The sequence below is a fragment of the Nuphar pumila genome, chromosome 11 (genome assembly GCF_984573655.1).
Source record: "Nuphar pumila chromosome 11, dmNupPumi1.hap1.1, whole genome shotgun sequence".
Taxonomy (NCBI): Eukaryota; Viridiplantae; Streptophyta; class Magnoliopsida; order Nymphaeales; family Nymphaeaceae; genus Nuphar; species Nuphar pumila.
In genome coordinates this window covers 109,522,932-109,542,740 of record NC_143259.1, presented here as the reverse complement: position 1 = coordinate 109,542,740, position 19,809 = coordinate 109,522,932, and the positions used below count along the sequence as shown (strand labels likewise).

The window sequence follows — 19,809 nt, the reverse complement described above, 5'->3', positions numbered from 1 at the left end:
CTGCCCAAGATTGTGTTTTCCTGTTGATATACCAAGGCTATTCTGACATCCTTTAAGATCAAAAGAAAGACTTCAATTTCCCCAGTTCCTTTATTCTGAAAAGTTGCAACAGCCATACATAATTCATTTAGTTTTCCCAGAGAATATATTGTCATCTCCTATGTGATAGAAAACAATTGTGTCAAATTAAGTTTTACTATAAGATGTATCAATCAAGTTTCAAAGGCTACTGCCTTTTAAGCCCAAGATGGCTAAATTTAGCTCGTCAGCACTATCATCTGTTTCTTGGGAAGATCAGCTAAATGATTAGTTTAAGTAATTTTCAGCCTTTTACGCACTGATTCTATCTGTGGCATATCTTAGTAGCACCACAAAAGATGGTTTGCTACCATTAGAGGCCGTTAAAAAAATATATAATTGAGAATTGCAACATAAAAATATATCCTGTTTGTTACTATCAGAAGTCGTTAAAAAGACATCTAATCAAGAATTGTACCATAAAAACATATCAAATTGGCATACAAATAAAGTTCTGAACTTATCTACTACCAGCAGCAGAGGTTCCATCATCTCTGACTTGCACTTTCACATTCACTAGAAAATCCACTGTGAATTCTTGTTTTGGTAAAACTTAGTCACTTATATCTCACTTCTTATATAATAGCTGTGCTTATATTTGGACAAAGACTCTTTGAAGATGTCCATAATTGTTTCATAGTTCTAGAATCTAAATCTACCCTCAGATCTCTTGGATCTATGCATGCCCTTGTGTATTCTTTTTCTTCAGCCCTTTGATGCCACCTAAGCTTTTAGGGCTGGTGCTTAGCCAGTACATAGCACTTTTGACTAGTAAAGGTGGTTGCAGAGCACTTGTAGATTGCTAATGTCGCAACACCTACCAACAATCAGAGCATAAGAAATTACACATTATAACAATCATGTCTTGACTTCAAATATGAAGAGAGTGAATAATGCCTACTTAACGCTTAGCAGATGACATGCAATTAGCTGAAAGAGGAAAAGAGCATCAAGACAGGTCTGCTGATCCAGCTTTGCAAATGACACAATTGAAGTATATAAGACAATTAAAAGTCATTAGATTGTGATGAAAAGCTCGCCGGAGCTATAGTAACAATTCTATTAGTTGAACCAGTTGAAAGAATTGTAACATAAGTGTATTACCATGGTTGGGTCATACCCATGTACATTGTATTACTTATAAGGGCATTTCTTCCAATCTGTAATAATATTGTAAAAGTCAAAGTAAGATGGACTTTATATCCAGGTTTAGATAGGAGGTCAGTGCAAAGGGGTAGACTCATATATGCTGCTATGTATCATTCTTTTCTCAAATGAAAGTTTAGCTCTTCTATGGTTTCCCTCCTGCCCCTTTTCATCTTATCTCTTCTCAATTGCTTTGATATGGAATTAGAGCCATATCGAGACTGAAAGGGAGGTTCAAAAAGGGCTCACAGCGAGGAGGCTTCATCTGTTGCTGACCAGCGATCTGCCTCGTGATGCGTTCTGCTGACACTATCAGTGCTTCAGACACTTAGCAGAGTTGATGGATTCTAGTTAGTTTGAGTTAGGGCTTCAATAGTGCTTGATTTTAGAAGATCATCAAATCAAGAGTCATGGTTTTTGGTGGAGTACTAGATTTTCTAGAGATTTCCCAATATTTTCTGGATTGAGGATCATTTTCTGTCCAGATTCGAGAATTAACTTTCTTCTAATCAGATATGTGGCTTTTAATCATGCAAATAGCTTGTAGCTGGGTTATTTTTTTAGTAAGGATTGTGCTGGTGGTGATATCTGTGAGTTCCTTTGAAGTTTTCATGAGGATGTATGAGGCCGTAATGCTGCTCTGATGATTTTATGAGAGACCAGATTGTATCAACTGCACTAGTTTTATGCTTTACTTTGAAAATTTGTGAAGGGTTGTTAATATCGGCCTCCTGTGAGTATTTTTACATATTGGCTGACTTAGTTTTGCGAAGTTTTGACCCTCATTGGGTATTGGCACTGCATTTTGGGCCTGTACACTTGTTATAACAGTGAGTGGGTTCTATTTTGCTTAGTTTCCACATATACAGTCTTCTTATTCCTCGCTGTGTTTTGTTATTTGTGTAGCAAGTAGCGTGGGGGTTGTTTGCTGTAATTTGGTGGTGTAATTGGGGAATTGATAAGTATGGACAAGTGGTTATTCAACTGATTCCAATCAAACTAGATGAGAATAACTATGGCTATTGGGTTGATTTCATGAAGACTGCTGTGTAAGGGTTTGTGGATATGGTAGGTAGCTTGATGGGACCAAAACCATGCCCACAAATTATGATGCTGCAGATCATGCTACTTCCCTAGAGGAATGTGAAAGAGAGAGTACTAATGTATTTAAGACAAAAGACTTGGGCAATCTGAAGTATTTTTTGGGACTTAAAGTGGCATACTCTTAAGAGACCATTCTACTTGTCTCAGCATAAGTATGCAACAAAGGCAAGATTAGCAGATGATTCTAGAAAGGTAAAGACTCATATGAAGCCTAATGCGAAGTTGAGGTCTATTGATGGCATCGAGTTGGATGACCCAGTGATCTATAGGCAGTTGGTTGGCAGACTGATGTATCTGACCACTACAAGACTTAAAATTACCTTTGTTGTGCATGCAGTTAGTTAGTTTATGAGTTCACCTAGGTCGGTTCACGTTGTTGGGCTTAAATTTATCAGATATGTGAGAGATACTATACATTATGGCATGTTCTTTTCGTTATCGTCCTCGTAGAGCTAAAAGCATATATGATGCTGATTTTGGAGGGTTCACTCATGATAGACTCTCTACTAGATTTTATATCTTTCTTGGGAATTCATTGATTTCATGAAAGAACAAGAGGCAGCAAAAAATAACTCTATCCACAACTGAGGTTGAATACAGGGCTATGGCTCAACTCTCAAGTCATAGCAGGGATTATATGAATAAGATGGTTAAGGGGAGACAATGGAAACTTCAGCTCATAGTAAAACTTCTTTCTATTGCAACAACATGAGTGTCATCCACATTGCAAACTGTTAAAATATTGTGTCTATTATATATATATATATATAAAACTCGATAAGGGTATTTATGTAAATTCACATGTTTTACGCATATTCTCATTTGCGAATATGTTGTATTTGTTTTTTTTAATTTTTTTGTTCTTTTCCTCTCATTTAATGAGATGTCACATGGGGGGCCTCCAACACATAGGTTGGAGCACCCTCCAAGGGTTACTTTTCTAGCCGTTGGAGGGGCTCCAACATATGTATTGGAGCCCCCCCCCCCATTGCTCCAATGTAGTATAAATAGGGGTGATCCCGTTGAGCTTCTTCAAGCTTTTGTAAAGCCCCTTTTGGGACCCAATATATTCAAGTTGATATTTTTTACTTTTGTGCATTTGTATCCGTGCCTTTGTGCACTTGTGAGAAGTTCGCCTTTTGTGCCTTTGTGCACACCTCGTGTTTCTAGCATTGTGTTTTTACACAAAATCTCTTTTTATAGAGATTTTCACATGGTATCAGAGCGAGGTTACTTGGAAAAAGAAATTGGTGTGGTTCTTCACAAGTATTGAGTGCTTCGAAAAGTATGCCTTCATCATTTTGGAAATTGGCGTAAAGACTCTTCTTCATCCAATATTTTAGAAGATTACTATAAGTAAGATTTAAAATCTTATTGTGGTAAGTATTCTTTTCTCTCATTTTATCTCTCTAATGGCTGAAAAAGACTCCTATTTTTCTCTTGATTTCAAGCTAAATGGCTTCAACTATCACGTGTGGGCCGAAATTATGGAAGCTCACATTAAAGGAAAAGGGCTTTAGGGTTACGTTCAAGGCTTGATTCCGGAACCCGAGCCTAAAATCACTTTGGTCGAAAGAGGGGAAATAAAAATTCTTGAGGGAGATGAACGAAGCAAGGCTCTAGAAGAATATAGCAAAAACCATGAGGAGTGAAAAAAAAATAATTTCAAAATTTTGTCATGGATCTTCTCCTCCGTTGAGATGAGAATCAATGTCAATATTATAAAGTTCAAAAAGGCATCTCAAGCATGGGAGTATCTTGAAAAGATGTACACCTCTAGGGACTTGTCCCATAAGTATTATCTCCAAAAGAGGGTGTTGACTCTTCTCCAAGGAGAAATGACTATAAGAGAGTATTTTGCCGAACTCTTTTCCGTTTGGGATGAGCTTGCTATGCTCGAACCAAAGTGGAGTGGAGAGGCCATGGAGCTTCGTCATAAGCAATTAGAAGAAGATCGATTTTTTAATTTTTTGAATGGGCTAAGGCCCAAGTTCGAACAAATTAGATCTTCTCTTCTATCCTCCTTCACCTCTCCTTCTCTAGAAAACGTCGTTACAAAATTAAGTAGAGAGGAAACTCGGATGGGCATTAGCAAGCAAAGTCCAAGTGTTCTTGCATTGCCCACAAATCAAGAAGAATGTGATGGGGTGCATGCGGTTTCTAGGCCTAGAAACAACTTGAGGACATATAAGCCTCCACATTTTAAAAATCAAAATCAAGGATCCAATAGAGGACAAGGTGGAAGAAGGGCCTATAGCAAAATTGTGTGTCACTTTTGCAAGGAACCGGGACACATCAAACCGGTTTGTCCCAAATGGAAGAAATTATTGGCTATGGCTACCACATCCAAACATAAAAAAGAAGAAGGTGCATCTACTTCCACAAATGGAGCTCTCTTTCTCTCTAAATCAAATTATGGAAGCTCTTCAACCACTTCTTAAGGGAGTCATTTCCGATGTCGCCGTATCTACTCCTTCTCCTCCAAGTAAAACTTCTTGGCTTTTAGACTGATGCTTCATTTCATGTCTCCAAACTTTTCTTCTCTTTCCGAATATTCTAAAAGTTTGTCACCATCTTTTGTTTCAATCGCGGATGACACTTCTCTTGAAATTAAGAGGATTGGAAACTTTGAAATTCAAAATTTCTTTATTTTCAAAATTAGATTTATACCTAAATTGAATTTGAACTTACTTTTCGTCTCTCAACCCTCGGACCTTGGATGTGACATTCAATTTTCGTCTAATAAATGTTTAATACAGGATCACCGGTTTGGGAAGTTGATTGGAGAAGGCTCTAGGAAGGGAGACTTGTACTATGTGGATTCTCTTCAAATCCTTAAAACCCCTTTTTGTAATATGGTCCAACATAAAAACATAAATGTTTGACAGAAAAGACTTGGTCATCCCAACATCACCAAGTTGTCCTATTTGCATTTTATTAAAAAACTTTGTAAAAGTACTTTCTCTTGTAATGATTGTATTCTTGGAAAAAATGAGAAGTATGCCTTGTGAACAAAGATCTATGTTTACCACAAAACCTTTTGAAATTGTTCATTCGGATGTTTGGAGACCGACTCCTGTCATATCTAAGGGAGGCTTTGCCTATTATGTGATTTTTGTGGATGATTTTTCTCGATATTGTTGGATATATTTCCTTAAACATAAGCATGAAGTGTTTTCATGTTTTAAATCATATCATATGATAATTAAGAATCAATTTAATAATAATTTAAAGATATTTAAGACCGATTTCGGAGGCAAATATCTTTTCAATGAATTTAAGAAATATTTTGAAGACTATGGTATTGTCCATCAAAGATCATGTCCTAAGACCCCACAACAAAATGGGTTAGCCGAAAGGAAACATAGGCATATCATTGAAACCATTAGAACCCTTCTTATTTCCCAAAGTATTCCAAAAAAAAATTGGGTTGAAACGGCTCTTGCTTCAGTTTATCTTATTAATCGTCTTCCATCCAAAAATTTAGATAAAATCTCTCTTTTTGAAACTCTATATGAAAAAGAACCCGATTATAATAGATTGAGAGTTTTTTGTTGTAAGTACTTTGTTCTTACAGATAAGAGTGATAAACTCTCGCCTAAAGTCATTCCTTGTGCCTTTCTTGGCTACTCCGAAACCCAAAAAGGGTTTCGATGTTATGATACTAAAAATGATAAGTTAAATGTCACAAGGAATATAACATTTTTGGAAAATGATAGCGGTTTTGAAAAGAATGAATCTCATTTAGAAAATGCCGACTATTCCTTTCTCTTTGATCTTTTATCTAAAGATGATGATATCTCTAGTGATGATGAATCAACATATAACAGTGACAATAAAGTAGTTAAAATCAATAATAATTCTAACCCTACTACCTCTCAAGAAAAAAATATAACTAAAGACCCTATCACCTATACTCATAGAGATAGACGCACTTTTAGAAGTGCTATTGAGCAACATAGTGAACCTAGCGAATCTATCTTCTCACATTATTCAAACCCTAGAAGAACCGAGAGAACTAGACGAACTTCCTCTAGATTCGTGTCTTTTGATTCTTTCTCTCCTAAATATCGGGCTTGCTTAAGTGTCATTCACTCATATTTTGAACCAAAAATTTTTGAAGATGCCAAACGATGTATTGAATGGAGAGAAGCCATGGAGAGTGAACTCAAAGCGCTTAGGAAAGCCAACACTTGGAAATTTCAAACGCTTCCTAGTGGAAAGAAAACTATACGATGTTGATGGGTGTTCAAAGTCAAAACCAAGAGTGATAAATCTCTTGAGAGGTATAAAGCTCATCTAGTAGCTAAAAGGTACAATCAAGAATACGTGATTGACTATGAAGAGACATTTGCTCTAGTAGCTCGCATGATTACTGTCAGATGCCTCATCACCACTGCTTCCATTAAAAAATAGAATATTTACCAAATGGATGTCAAAAATGCCTTTCTAAATGGTGATCTTAATGAAGAAGTCTACATGAATGCTCCACCTGGCATGGAAATTCCTAAAAATAAAGTTCTTCGTCTTCGTAAAGCTCTTTATGGCTTGAAACAAGTTATCAAGGCTTGGCGCGATAGGTTTAACAATGTAATGACTGAAAATGGTTTCACTTCATGCTATACTGACACTGTATTGTTTGTTAAGAAATCTGATGCAGGGATTGTTATATTATTGTTATATGTTGATGATATGTTAATAACAGGTGATGATATCAAAGGAATCAAGAGCATTAAATCTATTTTGACTTCAAAATTTGAAATGTCAGACTTAGGATTTATGACATATTTTTTGGGAATTGAGGTTGCCTATTCTCAGAGAGGTTATTTTTTGTCTCAAACTAAACTTGCTTGTGAGATTCTTGATAGATCAGGAATCACAGATGACAAGGTCTACGAAACTCCTGAAATAGTAGGTTCAAAAATGAAGATTGATGATGGGATTCTCCTAAAAGATCTCACACCTTACCGACAACTGGTTGAATCCCTAATATATCTCAGCATTACTAAGCCTGATATTTCTCATGCAATACATGTTACTAGTCAATTTTAACATGCACCTACTACAGTCCATATGAGAGTCATCCTTCGTATCATCAGATACATAAAGGGTACAATAAACAAGGGAGTATTTTTATCTTATTCTTTTGAATTAAGATTAATTGTTTATACTGACTCTGATTGGGGAGGTGACCCAAATAACCGTCACTCCACTACTGGTTTTTGTATTTTTTAGGTGAATCATTAATCTCTTGGAGATGCAAGAAGCAACAGAAAGTATCACTTTCATCCACCGAAGCTGAGTATAGAGTCATGGCATCTACCACCATGGAGATTGTTTGGATTCGCAGCTTGTTGGAAGATATGAATATTCAAGTTCAAGGGCCCACAAAATTATGTTGTGATAATAAAAGTGCAATCTACATTGCCAAAAATCACACATTTCATGAGCGCACGAAGCATATCGAGATGGACTGCCACTATGTTCGTGAAGATTATTTAAGAACCATTGACCTTCCTTATGTTACATCAGAATATCAACTGACAGACTTCTTCACCAAGGCGCTGTGTTCTCCAAGATTTAACTTCCTTCTTAGCAAACTTTTGGTTGTGTCACCCTAAGTTTGAGGGGGGTGTTAAAATATTGTCTCTTTTATATATATTCATATATATATATATATAGAAAGATACATATATATATATATGTGTGTGTGTGTATCTATCTAGGTATATATATATAAATATATATCTCTAACCCAATAATGGTATTTATGTAAATTCACATGTTTTACGCATATTCTCATTTGAGAATATGTTGTATTTGTTTTTTTATTTTATTTTTTGTATTTATTTTTTTATTTTTTTTGTTCTTTTCCTCTCATTTAATGAGATGTCACATGGGGGGCCTCCAACACATAGGTTGGAGCACCCTCCAACAATTACTTTTCTAACCGTTGGAAGAGCTCCAACATATGTATAGGAGCCTCCCCCATTGCTCCAATGTAGTATAAATAGGGGTGACCCCCTTAAGCTTCTTCAAGCTTTTGTAAAACCCCTTTTGGGACCCAATATATTCAAGTTGATATTTTTTACTTTTGTGCCTTTGTATTCGTGCCTTTGTGCACTTGTGAGAAGTTCTCCTTTTGTGCCTTTGTGCACACCTCGTGTTTCTAGCATTGTGTTTTTACACAAAATCTCTTTTTATAGAGATTTTCACACAAACAACCCAAAGTTTCATGAGAGGATTAAACATAGAGAAATAGATTGTCGCTTTACAAGAGGGACATGTGAAAATGGGATTATTTGACTTGAGCATGTGAGCTCCGAGGAGCAAATAGCAAATGTTTACAAAGAGCATGGCTCCTACACATTTTAGGAATTTCTCATCAAACTTGTGATGATTCCTAATCATCCCAAGTTTAAGGGGGAGTGATGCAGGGCAAGACCTGATTGGACCCATCGTGCCACCCGAACCACCACAAAGGGCAGAAGACCGGACCCACGTGTCCGACCCCATGGCAGGTACGAAGCAGCGACGTAGGGACGTACCCCTGCGCACCTACTCCAGGCGTGGTGCGGTTCGAACATCACAGAGCCAGCAGCCGATTGAAGCTGACCCAAATCGCGATTCGGGTCCAAGGCTGGACCCGCGACCCGGGTCCAGCAATAGTCTTTAAAAGACCCTCTCCTAGGGTTTCGGAAAAGAACAGAAGATTGAAGAATCAGTAGCCGTTCTTTATTGTTTTGCTTATTCTTTTTTCCCTTTTCATTTACTCCCTGTTTCATTTAATTCCCTATTGTTCGTTGTTTTCCCCTTATTATTGAAAACTTATTGAAATAAAAGAAGAAGCTTAAGCCACACTGATTCTCGGTGGGCATCCGATTTCTATCCTCCTCGAAGAGCACTGCATCAAAGTGGTATCAGAGCGGGCGTCCACCTTCATTAGCGAGATGACTCTTGAAGCAGGGACCGATCCGACACGAAGCGAGGAGCGTGAGGAGGTTGGCAGCGAAGACCCAATGCTGTGTGTGATGAATGTGCTGACGAAAATCCAGGAGAATATGTTGCGAATGAACAGGGAAATCGTCGGCCTGTCAAAGCGACTGAATGGGTTTGATGAGCGTCTGGTGGCCCTTGAATCACCCAGGGAACAACACGCAGCAGTAGGAGCAGATCTGGTGGACGGCATGACTGCAGTCGTGAGCCCTAATCTTTCTGCATCCTGTCAACCGACCCAACTTCAGCATGGGCATGTCACTTCGTTCTCGTCGGCTCTGATACCCACCATCGATTCGGGTATTTTCCAGCTGCACCAGGGTGTTTCGATAAGCGTTCTTCCCCCTGTGGGGTTATCACAACCAAGGCAGCCAACCAATATGGCTGCGTCGCAGGTTGGACCGGCCCTGCAGGGGCCCAGCGTCCCACTGGGTCCACCTGCAGGTTCAGATCCGGGGTAACAACACCCTGTGAACACGTCGCAGGCCGGCCCGAGTCAACGGGACCCCAGCATTACGCCGGGTCCACCTATAGGCCCAAGCTCGTGGCATCTGGCGGCACTACCGGTCGGGTCGGGACGACAGGGCCTCAGCGTCACGCTGGGTCCCTCGTCGGGCCCAGTTCTGTCGGCCCGACCCAGGAAGGAAATCTTATACCCCCCTCACCTAGTGCGTGGAGGCCTAGTGACAGCGTACCCGCGCACTGGAACAGGTGGGCCCCTTTTGAGTGGATCGAACCCAGGGGGGTCCGGTCCAGCCTTCATGTCTACAGGGCACAGGCCCCGTTGGGTCTCAGGGAGCGGGTCTGAATCCTGAACCCCTTCACCCGGCTTACTCAGTTGGGTCAGGTTCGCGGGCTGCCCCAAACTAGATCCAACTCGTTAATTTTTATTCCCAAGATGGATCCGCTGCTGACCCAGACCCATATCGGACCCGGACAGAGCTCCAGTTTGGATTTAAGCCTGGTCAGAACCAGACCCATCATCATATGGATAGTGGGTCGAGTTCAAACCGAGCCTCTTATCCACACAACTCGATCCACGATCCAACCTATCCAAATCTGGGTCCAACGAATAGTCTAGGATTAGGCCCGACCCATATCCAATCGGGCGAATCATCTCAGTCCTATCCCAACCTAACCCGATACCCAAACCCCAACCAACCCATTAGCCCCTTACCGATTCAAAACCCGATACCTCACCCGACTCAACAACACTATCATAATCCAAACCCGTATTACCCTGCTCCTACCCAGTTAGAACCTGAAAACCACCAGACCCACCCACCTTACCCTGGACCTTCCGTCATTCTGGTGCCCCAACGTCGGCCGTAGATGGCTCCCGTCCATGGACAAGCAAGACCGAGGCAGAATCAACAGGGAACGATGCGACCTGAGCGTCAACCACCCATCAGTGGAGTTCGTCAGCACCAACATCCAGGCGAGCAGTACCGCACCACGGGCGATGAAGCAGTATGGGACGACGACGCTTTCTGGAACGAGTATCCTGCAGGAATGGTGGAGCCTCGACTGCAGAGAGCACCAGAACACTCCACCTACGAAGTGAAGCTGGATCTTCCGGAGTTTGCAGGGCGATTCAACGCGGAGCAGTTCTTCGATTGGTCTTATGTCGTGCAGTTCTTCTTCGACTACCATACCGTCATGTCTCTCTAGCGTCTACTCGACTGAGAGGCCTAGCCCAAACATGGTGGGTGGAGCTGCAGCGATCGAGAGAGCGGCAGGGATTAGAGCGTGTACAATCATGGGAGGAGATGCAAAGATTGATGCAGTCAAAATTCGTGCCTTCAGATCACGCCGAGAGAGCCTACAAGGAGTACCTGACCCTGCGTCAAGGCACCCGAACTGTGGCAGAGTACACTGCGGAGTTCCATCGTCTTTCCCTACGTGTGCAGATCGAGGAAACCGCCCGCCAGCAGGTCACGAGGTACATTTTGGGTCTCCGCCCTGCCATTTCTGATGATTTTAGTTGTGTCACAGTTGAGACATTAGATCAGGCCAGCAGTTACGCCATGAATGTCGAGGAAAAGCTGAAAAGGAGGCAAGAATATAGGACATCCCGTAGTGAACCCACCAGTCGACCTAAGTCGGGTTTCCCAACCAGGGGAGCAAGCTCCCCTAGTGACTCAAAGCCTAGAGCAGACTTTAGCAAGCCTGACCAGTCAGGACCAGCTTTCCATACCCGATCCAAAGCCAAACCTAATGAGTCGACCCTTCGTTGTTTTAGGTGTCAGGAGTTAGGGCATGTCGCGTCTAAGTGTCCCACTGTGAGCAAGAACACCCATCTTGTTGAAGGTATTGTAGAGGCAGCATCTGAGAGTGAGAACAAGTCATTAGTTGAGGACGAGGATGAGAAGGAAGTTATAGAGTTCGACGGTAACGTCGAAAGTTTGTTGACCACACCCCGAGAATCCGCCCCATCGAAATGGTTAAGGAATAACATTTTTAGGACCCGGTGCAACTGTGAGGGTCGCGCATGTGATGTTATCATTGATATCGGGGCATGCGAGAACATGGTGTCTAAGAGTGTAGTGTCTACCTTGAAACTCAACACCGAGAAACTGTCCCAACCCTATAAGATGGCTTGGTTCAAGAAAGGAAACGAGATCCCCATCACTCAGTGATGTCTAGTCTGGTTTTCCATGGGGGAACATTACCACGATGATGTGTGGTGTGATGTAGCCCCTATGCACGCATGTCACATCCTTTTGGGACGTCCCTAGCAGTTGGATCGCCAGACAACTCACGATGGCCGCAAGAACACATACTTTTTTATCTTTAATGGCCATAAGATAGTCCTTCTCCCTATCAAGGAGACCGGGTTTCCCACCGTGGATAAGCCTAAGCGAGTCCCCAGGCTAGCAGGCTGTTAAAATATCATGTCTCTTTTAACTGTAAACTGAAATACCCATCAGGGGTATTTCAGTCCTTTTACTCAATAGGTGTCAGCCACCCTAATGAGCTAACATTTTTACTTTTTCTTTTTTTATTTACTTTTGCTTTTTACACTTTTTTTTCTTTTTGACTGTTGTGAAAGGGACAGCTCCACATAGCTGTTGGAGCTGCCCCAACAGTCACAAATGTGACCGTTGGGTGCAGCTCCAACAGTCATATTGAGCTGCACCTGTGGCTTCTTTTTGCATTATAAATAGGCCTTAGTGGCCCTTGTAAACATATTCTTTTTTGTGAGTGCATATGCAATATTGTAAAGCCCCTCTTGGGAACTTATGAATTGAAGTTCATTTTGTTTCATGTTGTTGTGCATGTGTATCCGTGCACTTGTGAGTGTTCTCCTTTGTGCCTTTGTGCACTCTTTGTATTTCTTGTATTGTGGTGTTACACACAATCTCTTTTTGTAGAGATTTTCACATGGTATCAAAGCAAGGTTGTTTGGAGAAAGAAATTGGTGTGATTCTTCTCAATATCAATTGCCTCAAAAAACGTGCCTTCACCCTTTTATGATTGGAGTGGAGGCTCTTCTTCATTCAATATTTTAGAAGATTACTACAACAAGAAAGATTTAAAATCTTATTGTGGTACGTATTCTTTTCTTTCTTCTTTCCTCTCTAATGGGTGAGAAAGACTCCAATTTTTCTCTTGGTTTCAAGCTAAATGGCTCAAATTATCATGTGTGGGCCGGAAATATGGAAGCTCACATCAAAGGGAAAGGGCTTTGGGGTTACATTCAAGGCTCGATTCCGGAACCCGAGCCTAAAATTACTTTGGTTAAAGAAGGAGAAATCAAAATCCTTGAGGGAGATGAAAGAACTAATGCTCTTGAGGAATATAGTAGGAAACATGAGCAATGGGAAATGAAGAATTTTAAGATCTTGTCTTGGATTTTCTCTTCCGTTGAGACAAGGATTAATGCTAACATTATAAAGTTTAAAAAGGCTTCTCAAGCGTGGGAGTATCTTGAGAAGATGTATACTTCTAGGGACTTGTCTCATAAGTATTATCTTCAAAAGAGAGCGTTAACTCTTGTTCAAGGTGATATGTCTATAAGAGAGTATTTTGCGGAACTCTCTTCAATTTGGGATGAACTTGCCATGCTTGAACCCAAGTGGAGTGGAGAAGCCATAGAGCTTCGTCATAAGCAATTAGAAGAAGACCGATTCTTCAATTTTTTGAATGGGCTAAGGCCCGAGTTTGAGCAAATAAGATCTTCTCTCCTATCCTCTTTTACCTCTCCTTCTCTTGAAGATGTCTTAACTAAATTAAGTGGAGAGGAAACCCGTATGGGCATTAGCAAGCAAAATCCTAGTGTGCTTGCAATGTCCACAAATCAAGAAGAATGTGATGGTGTTAATGTCGTTTCTAGACCCGGTAACAATTTAAGAACATATAGACCTCCTCATTTTAAGAATCAAAATCAAGGAGGAAGAAGAGATTATAGCAAAATCTCGTGTCACTTTTGCAAAGAACCGGGTCATATCAAACCGGTTTGCCCAAAATGGAAGAAACTTCTAGCAATGACAACTACATCTCAACCATCCAAAGAGGAATCTTCAAAAGAAGCTCTATCTCTCAATCAAATTGTGAAGGCTCTTCAACCTCTTCTAAAGGGAGCTATTTCCGGTGCCGCCATATCCACCTCTTCTCCTCCAGGTAAAACTTCTTGGCTCTTAGATTCGGGTGCATCCTTTCATATGACCCCAAACATTTCATCTCTTTCCCAGTATTCTAAAAATGTGTCACCTTCTTTTGTTTCGACCGCGGATGGTACTTCTCTAGAAATTAAGGGAATTGGAAATTTTAAAACCCAAAACTTCTTTATTCCAAAAATTAGACTTATACCAAAATTAAATTTAAACTTGCTTTCCGTTTCTCAACTCACGGACCTTGGGTGTAACATTCAATTCTCATCTAATAAATGTTTAATACAGGATCACCGGTCCGGGAGATTGATTGGGGAAGGCTCTAGGAAAGGAGACTTGTACTATGTGGACTTTCTTCAAATTCCTAAAAAGACCTTTTGTAATGTGGCCCAACATAAAGACATAAATGTTTGGCACAAGAGACTTGGTCATCCCAACATTACCAAGTTATCCTATCAAAATTTTGTTAAAGATCTTTGTAAAAATACTTTATCTTGTAATGATTGTATTCTTGGAAAAATGAGAAGTATACCTTTTGAACCAAGAACTATGTTTAGTACTAAACCTTTTGAAATTATTCACTCGGATGTTTGGGGACCGGCACCTGTCATATCCAAAGGTGGTTTTGCTTACTATGTGATTTTTGTAGATGATTTCTCACGTTATTGTTGGATACATTTTCTCAAACATAAGCATGAAGTTTTTTCATGTTTTAAAACATATCATATGATGATTAAAAATCAATTTAATAGTAATTTAAAGATATTTAGGACCGATTCCGGAGGTGAATATCTCTCTAATGAGTTTAAGAAATATCTTGAGGATTGTGGCATTGTCCATCAAAGATCGTGTCCTAAGACCCCACAACAAAATGGTTTGGCCGAAAGAAAGCATAGGCATATCATTGAAACCACTAGAACCCTTCTCATTTCCCAAAATATTCCTAAAAAATTTTGGGCCGAAGCGGCTCTTGCTTCCGTCTATCTTATCAACCGACTTCCATCCAAAAATTTAGATAAAATTTTTCCCTTTGAGATTCTATATGAAAAAGAACCTGATTATAATAGGTTGAGAGTTTTTGGTTGTAAGTGTTTTGTTCTTACCGATAAAAATGATAAACTCTCACCAAAAGCCATTCCATGTGCTTTCCTTGGCTATTCGGAAACTCAAAAAGGATTTCGATGTTATGACTCTAAGAATGATAAATTATATGTTTCAAGGAATGTAACTTTTTTGGAAAATAATAGTGGTTTTGAAAAAAATGAATCTTATTTAGAAAATGCCGATTACTCCTTTCTTTTTGACCTTTTATCTAAGGATGATGATATCTCTAGTGATGATGAATCAACATATAATTGTGAAAATGAAATAGTTGTGATCAACAATAACTCTAACCCTTCTACCCCTCAAGAAGAAAATGTATCTAGAGAACCCATCACTTATTCGCATAGAGATAGAAGTACCTTTAGGAGTGCTATTGAACTATATAGTGAACCTAGTGAGACTATTTCCACTCATGATTCTCATCCTAGGAAAACTGAAAGAACTAGAAGGACTCCCTCTAGATTCGTATCTTTTGATTCTTTCTCTCCTAAATATCGAGCTTGTTTGAATGCCATTCACTCTTATTTTGAACCAAAAAATTTTGGAGAAGCCAAACAATGTACTGAATGGAGAGAAGCCATGGAGAGTGAACTCAAAGCTCTTAAGAAAGCCAACACTTGGGAATTTCAATCTCTTCCCAATGGCAAGAAAATTATAGGATGTCGATGGGTGTTCAAGGTCAAGACTAAGAGTGATGGTTCTCTTGAAAGGTATAAGGCTCGTCTTGTAGCTAAAGGGTACAGTAAAGAATACGGGATTGACTATGAAGAGACATTTGCTCCAGTAGCTCGTATGGTTACTGTCAGATGTCTTATCGCCATTGCTTCAATTCGAAAATGGAATATTTACCAAATGGATGTCAAAAATGCCTTTTTAAATGGAGATCTTAATGAAGAAGTTTACATGGATGCTCCACCTGGTATGGAAATCCCTAAAAATAAAGTTTTTCGTCTTTGTAAAGCTCTTTATGGACTGAAACAAGCACCCAAGGCTTGGCACGATAGGTTTAACAATGTAATGACTGAAAATGGTTTCACTTCATGCTATACTGACACTGCATTGTTTGTTAAGAAATCTGATGCAGGGATTGTTATATTATTGTTATATGTTGATGATATGTTAATAACAGGTGATGATATCAAAGGAATCAAGAGCATTAAATCTATTTTGACTTCAAAATTTGAAATGTCAGACTTAGGATTTCTGACATATTTTTTGGGAATTGAGGTTGCCTATTCTCAGAGAGGTTATTTTTTGTCTCAAACTAAACTTGCTTGTGAGATTCTTGATAGATCAGGAATCACAGATGACAAGGTCTGCGAAACTCCTGAAATAGTAGGTTCGAAGATGAAGATTGATGATGGGATTCTCTTAAAAGATCCCACACCTTACCGGCAACTGGTTGGATCCCTAATGTATCTCAGCATTACCAGGCCTGATATTTCTCATGCAATACATGTTGCTAGTCAATTTCAACATGCACCTACTACAGTCCATATGAGCGCCATCCTTCGCATCATCAGATACATAAAGGGTACAGTAAACAAGGGAGTATTTCTATCTTCTACGTCTGAATTAAGTTTGATTGCTTATACTGACTCTGATTGGGGAGGTGACACAAATAACCGTCACTCCACCACTGGTTTCTGTATTTTTTTAGGTGAATCATTAATCTCTTGGAGATGCAAGAAGCAGCAAAAAGTATCGCTTTCATCCACCGAAGCTGAGTACAGAGCCATGGCATCTACTACCATGGAGATTGTTTGGATTCGCAACTTGTTGGAAGATATGAATATTCAAGTTCAAGGGCCCACAAAATTATGTTGTGATAATAAAAGTGCAATCTACATTGCCAAAAATCACACATTTCATGAGCGCACGAAGCATATCGAGATGGACTGCCACTATGTTCGTGAAGAATATTTAAGAAAAACCATTGACCTTCCTTATGTTACATCAGAATATCAACTGGCAGACTTCTTCACTAAGGCGCTGTGTTCTCCAAGATTTAACTTCCTTTTTGGCAAACTTTCGGTCGTGACACCCTAAGTTTGAGGGGGAGTGTTAAAATATTATGTCTCTTTTAACTGTAAACTGAAATACCCATCAAGGGTATTTCAGTCCTTTTACTCAATAGGTGTAAGCCACCCTAATGAGCTAACATTTTTACTTTTTCTTTTTTTATTTACTTTTGCTTTTTACACTTTTTTTCTTTTTGACTGTTGTGAAAGGGACAGCTCCATATAGCTGTTGGAGCTGCCCCAACAGTCACAAATGTGACCGTTGGGTGCAGCTCCAACAGTCATATTAAGCTGCACATGTGGCTTCTTTTTGCATTATAAATAGGCCTTAGTGGCCCTTGTAAACATATTCTTTTTTGTGAGTGCATATGCAATATTGTAAAGCCCCTCTTGGGAACTTATGAATTGAAGTTCATTTTGTTTCATGCTGTTGTGCATGTGTATCCGTGCCTTCGTGCACTTGTGAGTGTTCTCCTTTGTGCCTTTGTGCACTCTTTGTATTTCTTGTATTGTGGTGTTACACACAATCTCTTTTTGTAGAGATTTTCACACAGGCCTCTCGTACCGACTTTTCTTGAACCATTGTCAGGAAGATGGCTATTGTTATGCCCTGGTGGCAAAGGCCTTGATGAGTTCGTCAGTGTTCATTCCCGCGGACGTTGCCCCTCTTATAGAGGAGTTCCGCGACATTATGCCGGATGACCTACTTGATGGATTACCTTCGACAAGGGTAGTCCAGCATGCCATTGACTTTGTGTCGGGGTCGAGTCTACCCAACCTCCCCGCATATCGCATGAACCCCTCCGAGCATACTGAGTTATTAAGACAGGTTCAGGAGTTACTGCAAAAGGGTTTCATTCGCGAGAGTGTTAGCCCTTGTGCAGTACCCGCCTTGCTCACTCCTAAGAAAGATAGGTCCATGCGCATGTGTGTTGATAGTCGTGCGATCAATCGCATCACAGTCAAATACCATTTTCCCATTCCCCGTTTGGCCGATATGTTTGATATGTTATCTGGTGCCTCCATTTTCTCTAAAATAGATTTAAAAAGCAGGTATCACCAGATTCGTATACGAGAGGGGGATGAGTGGAAAACAACATTCAAGACACGTGATGGGCTATATGAGTGGTTAATCATGCTGTTTGGGTTATCTAATGCCCCCAAGTACCTTCATGAACATGATGACCCAAGTCTTGCGTCCGTGTATCGGGAAGTTTGTTGTTGTCTACTTTGATGATATTTTGATTTATAGTTCGTCTTTGTCCGATCATTTGAGTCATCTGCGTCAAGTCTTAGAAATTTTGAGGAAAGAAAAATTGTATGCCAATGCGAAAAAGTGTGAGTTTATGACGTCCAGTGTCGTGTTCTTAGGTTTTATTGTGTAATCTGATGGAGTCAAGGCAGATCCCGCAAAAGTCCGTGTGATTGTCGATTGGCCTACCCCAAAGACTATAGGAGAGATCCGTAGTTTCCACGGGTTGGCCACTTTTTACCGACGTTTTGTGAGAAATTTTAGCACCCTCATGGCCCCCATCACGGAGTGCCTAAAGGGGACTAGCTTTCATTGGACGCTCGCGACTGAAAGAGCCCTTACTGTCATCAAAGAAAGAATGACTAGTGCCCCTATCTTAGCCCTCCCTGATTTCAGTGCAGTCTTTGAGGTTGAGTGTGATGCCTCTAAAGTGGGAATTGGTGCCGTATTGAGTCAGAATTGCCGCCGTATTGCTTTCTTTAGTGAGAAGCTGACTCAGGCCAGGTGCCAGTATTCCACTTATGATGTTGAGTTCTATGCCGTTGTACAAGCCCTTCGTTATTGAAGGCATTATCTCATTTATAACGAGTTTGTCTTATACACGGATCATAAGGCATTGAAGTACTTGAATAGTCAGAAGAAGCTAAGTGCTCGTCATGCCAAGTGGGTCAACTTCTTGCAAGAGTATACTTTCACGATTCGTCATCAATCCGGTACTCTGAACAAGGTGGCTGACGCCCTTAGTAGAAAAAACAGCCTTCTGATGACTATGTCAGTGCGGGTTATTGGGTTCGAGCAGTGCAAGGAGTTATACCCGACGGATCCTGACTTCCAACAAGTCTAGGAAGGGTGCATCTCTTCAGATCACCTCGTCGACCACTGTTTTAGTATTCATAATGGTTACCCATTTTGTGGGAATAAGTTATATGTGTCTGATTTTTCCCTTAGGCTTCAGTTGATTTCTGAGTTACATGAGGGAGGGTTAGCTGGACATTTTGGACATGATAAGACGTTCACTTTATTAGATGAACGATACTTTTGGCCCAAAATGCGCAAAGACGTGGCCAAGTTCATTCAAGGGTGTCATGTGTGTCAAGTGTCTAAGGGTCATCGTCAGAATAGTGGTTTGTATACTCTGTTACCCATCCCTGAGCGATCGTGGGAGCACGTATCCATGGACTTTATCGTAGGTCTTCCCAGAACTCCACGTCGTTTTGATTCAATTCTAGTCGTTGTTGACCGGTTTTCCAAAATGGCTATTTTCGTCTCGTGTAAGCGAACCACTGACGACTCATTAGTAGCTTCCTATTACTTCAAGGACGTCTCCCGTTTCCATGGCTTACCCTGCACCATTACCTCTGATCGTGACACGCGTTTTATGAGCCATTTTTGGAAATCGTTATGGGCTTTATTGAAGACCAAGCTTCAGTTCAGTAGTGCATATCACCCCTAAACAGATGGCCAAACCGAAGTTGTCAATCGCACCTTAGGAAAC

General features: G+C 40.3%; 1 protein-coding gene across 2 annotated transcripts in view; it reads right to left on the bottom strand.

Moving 5' to 3' along the window:
• Positions 1-480: 480 nt before the first annotated feature.
• Positions 481-19,809, bottom strand: part of LOC149822792 (uncharacterized) — a 98,100-nt gene continuing 78,771 nt past the window's right edge. For both annotated transcript variants that reach the window (XM_089981264.1, XM_089981265.1), the window contains exon 6: positions 481-895. The gene's annotated coding sequence lies outside the window, so the exon portion shown is untranslated. The remainder of the gene's footprint in view (positions 896-19,809) is intronic.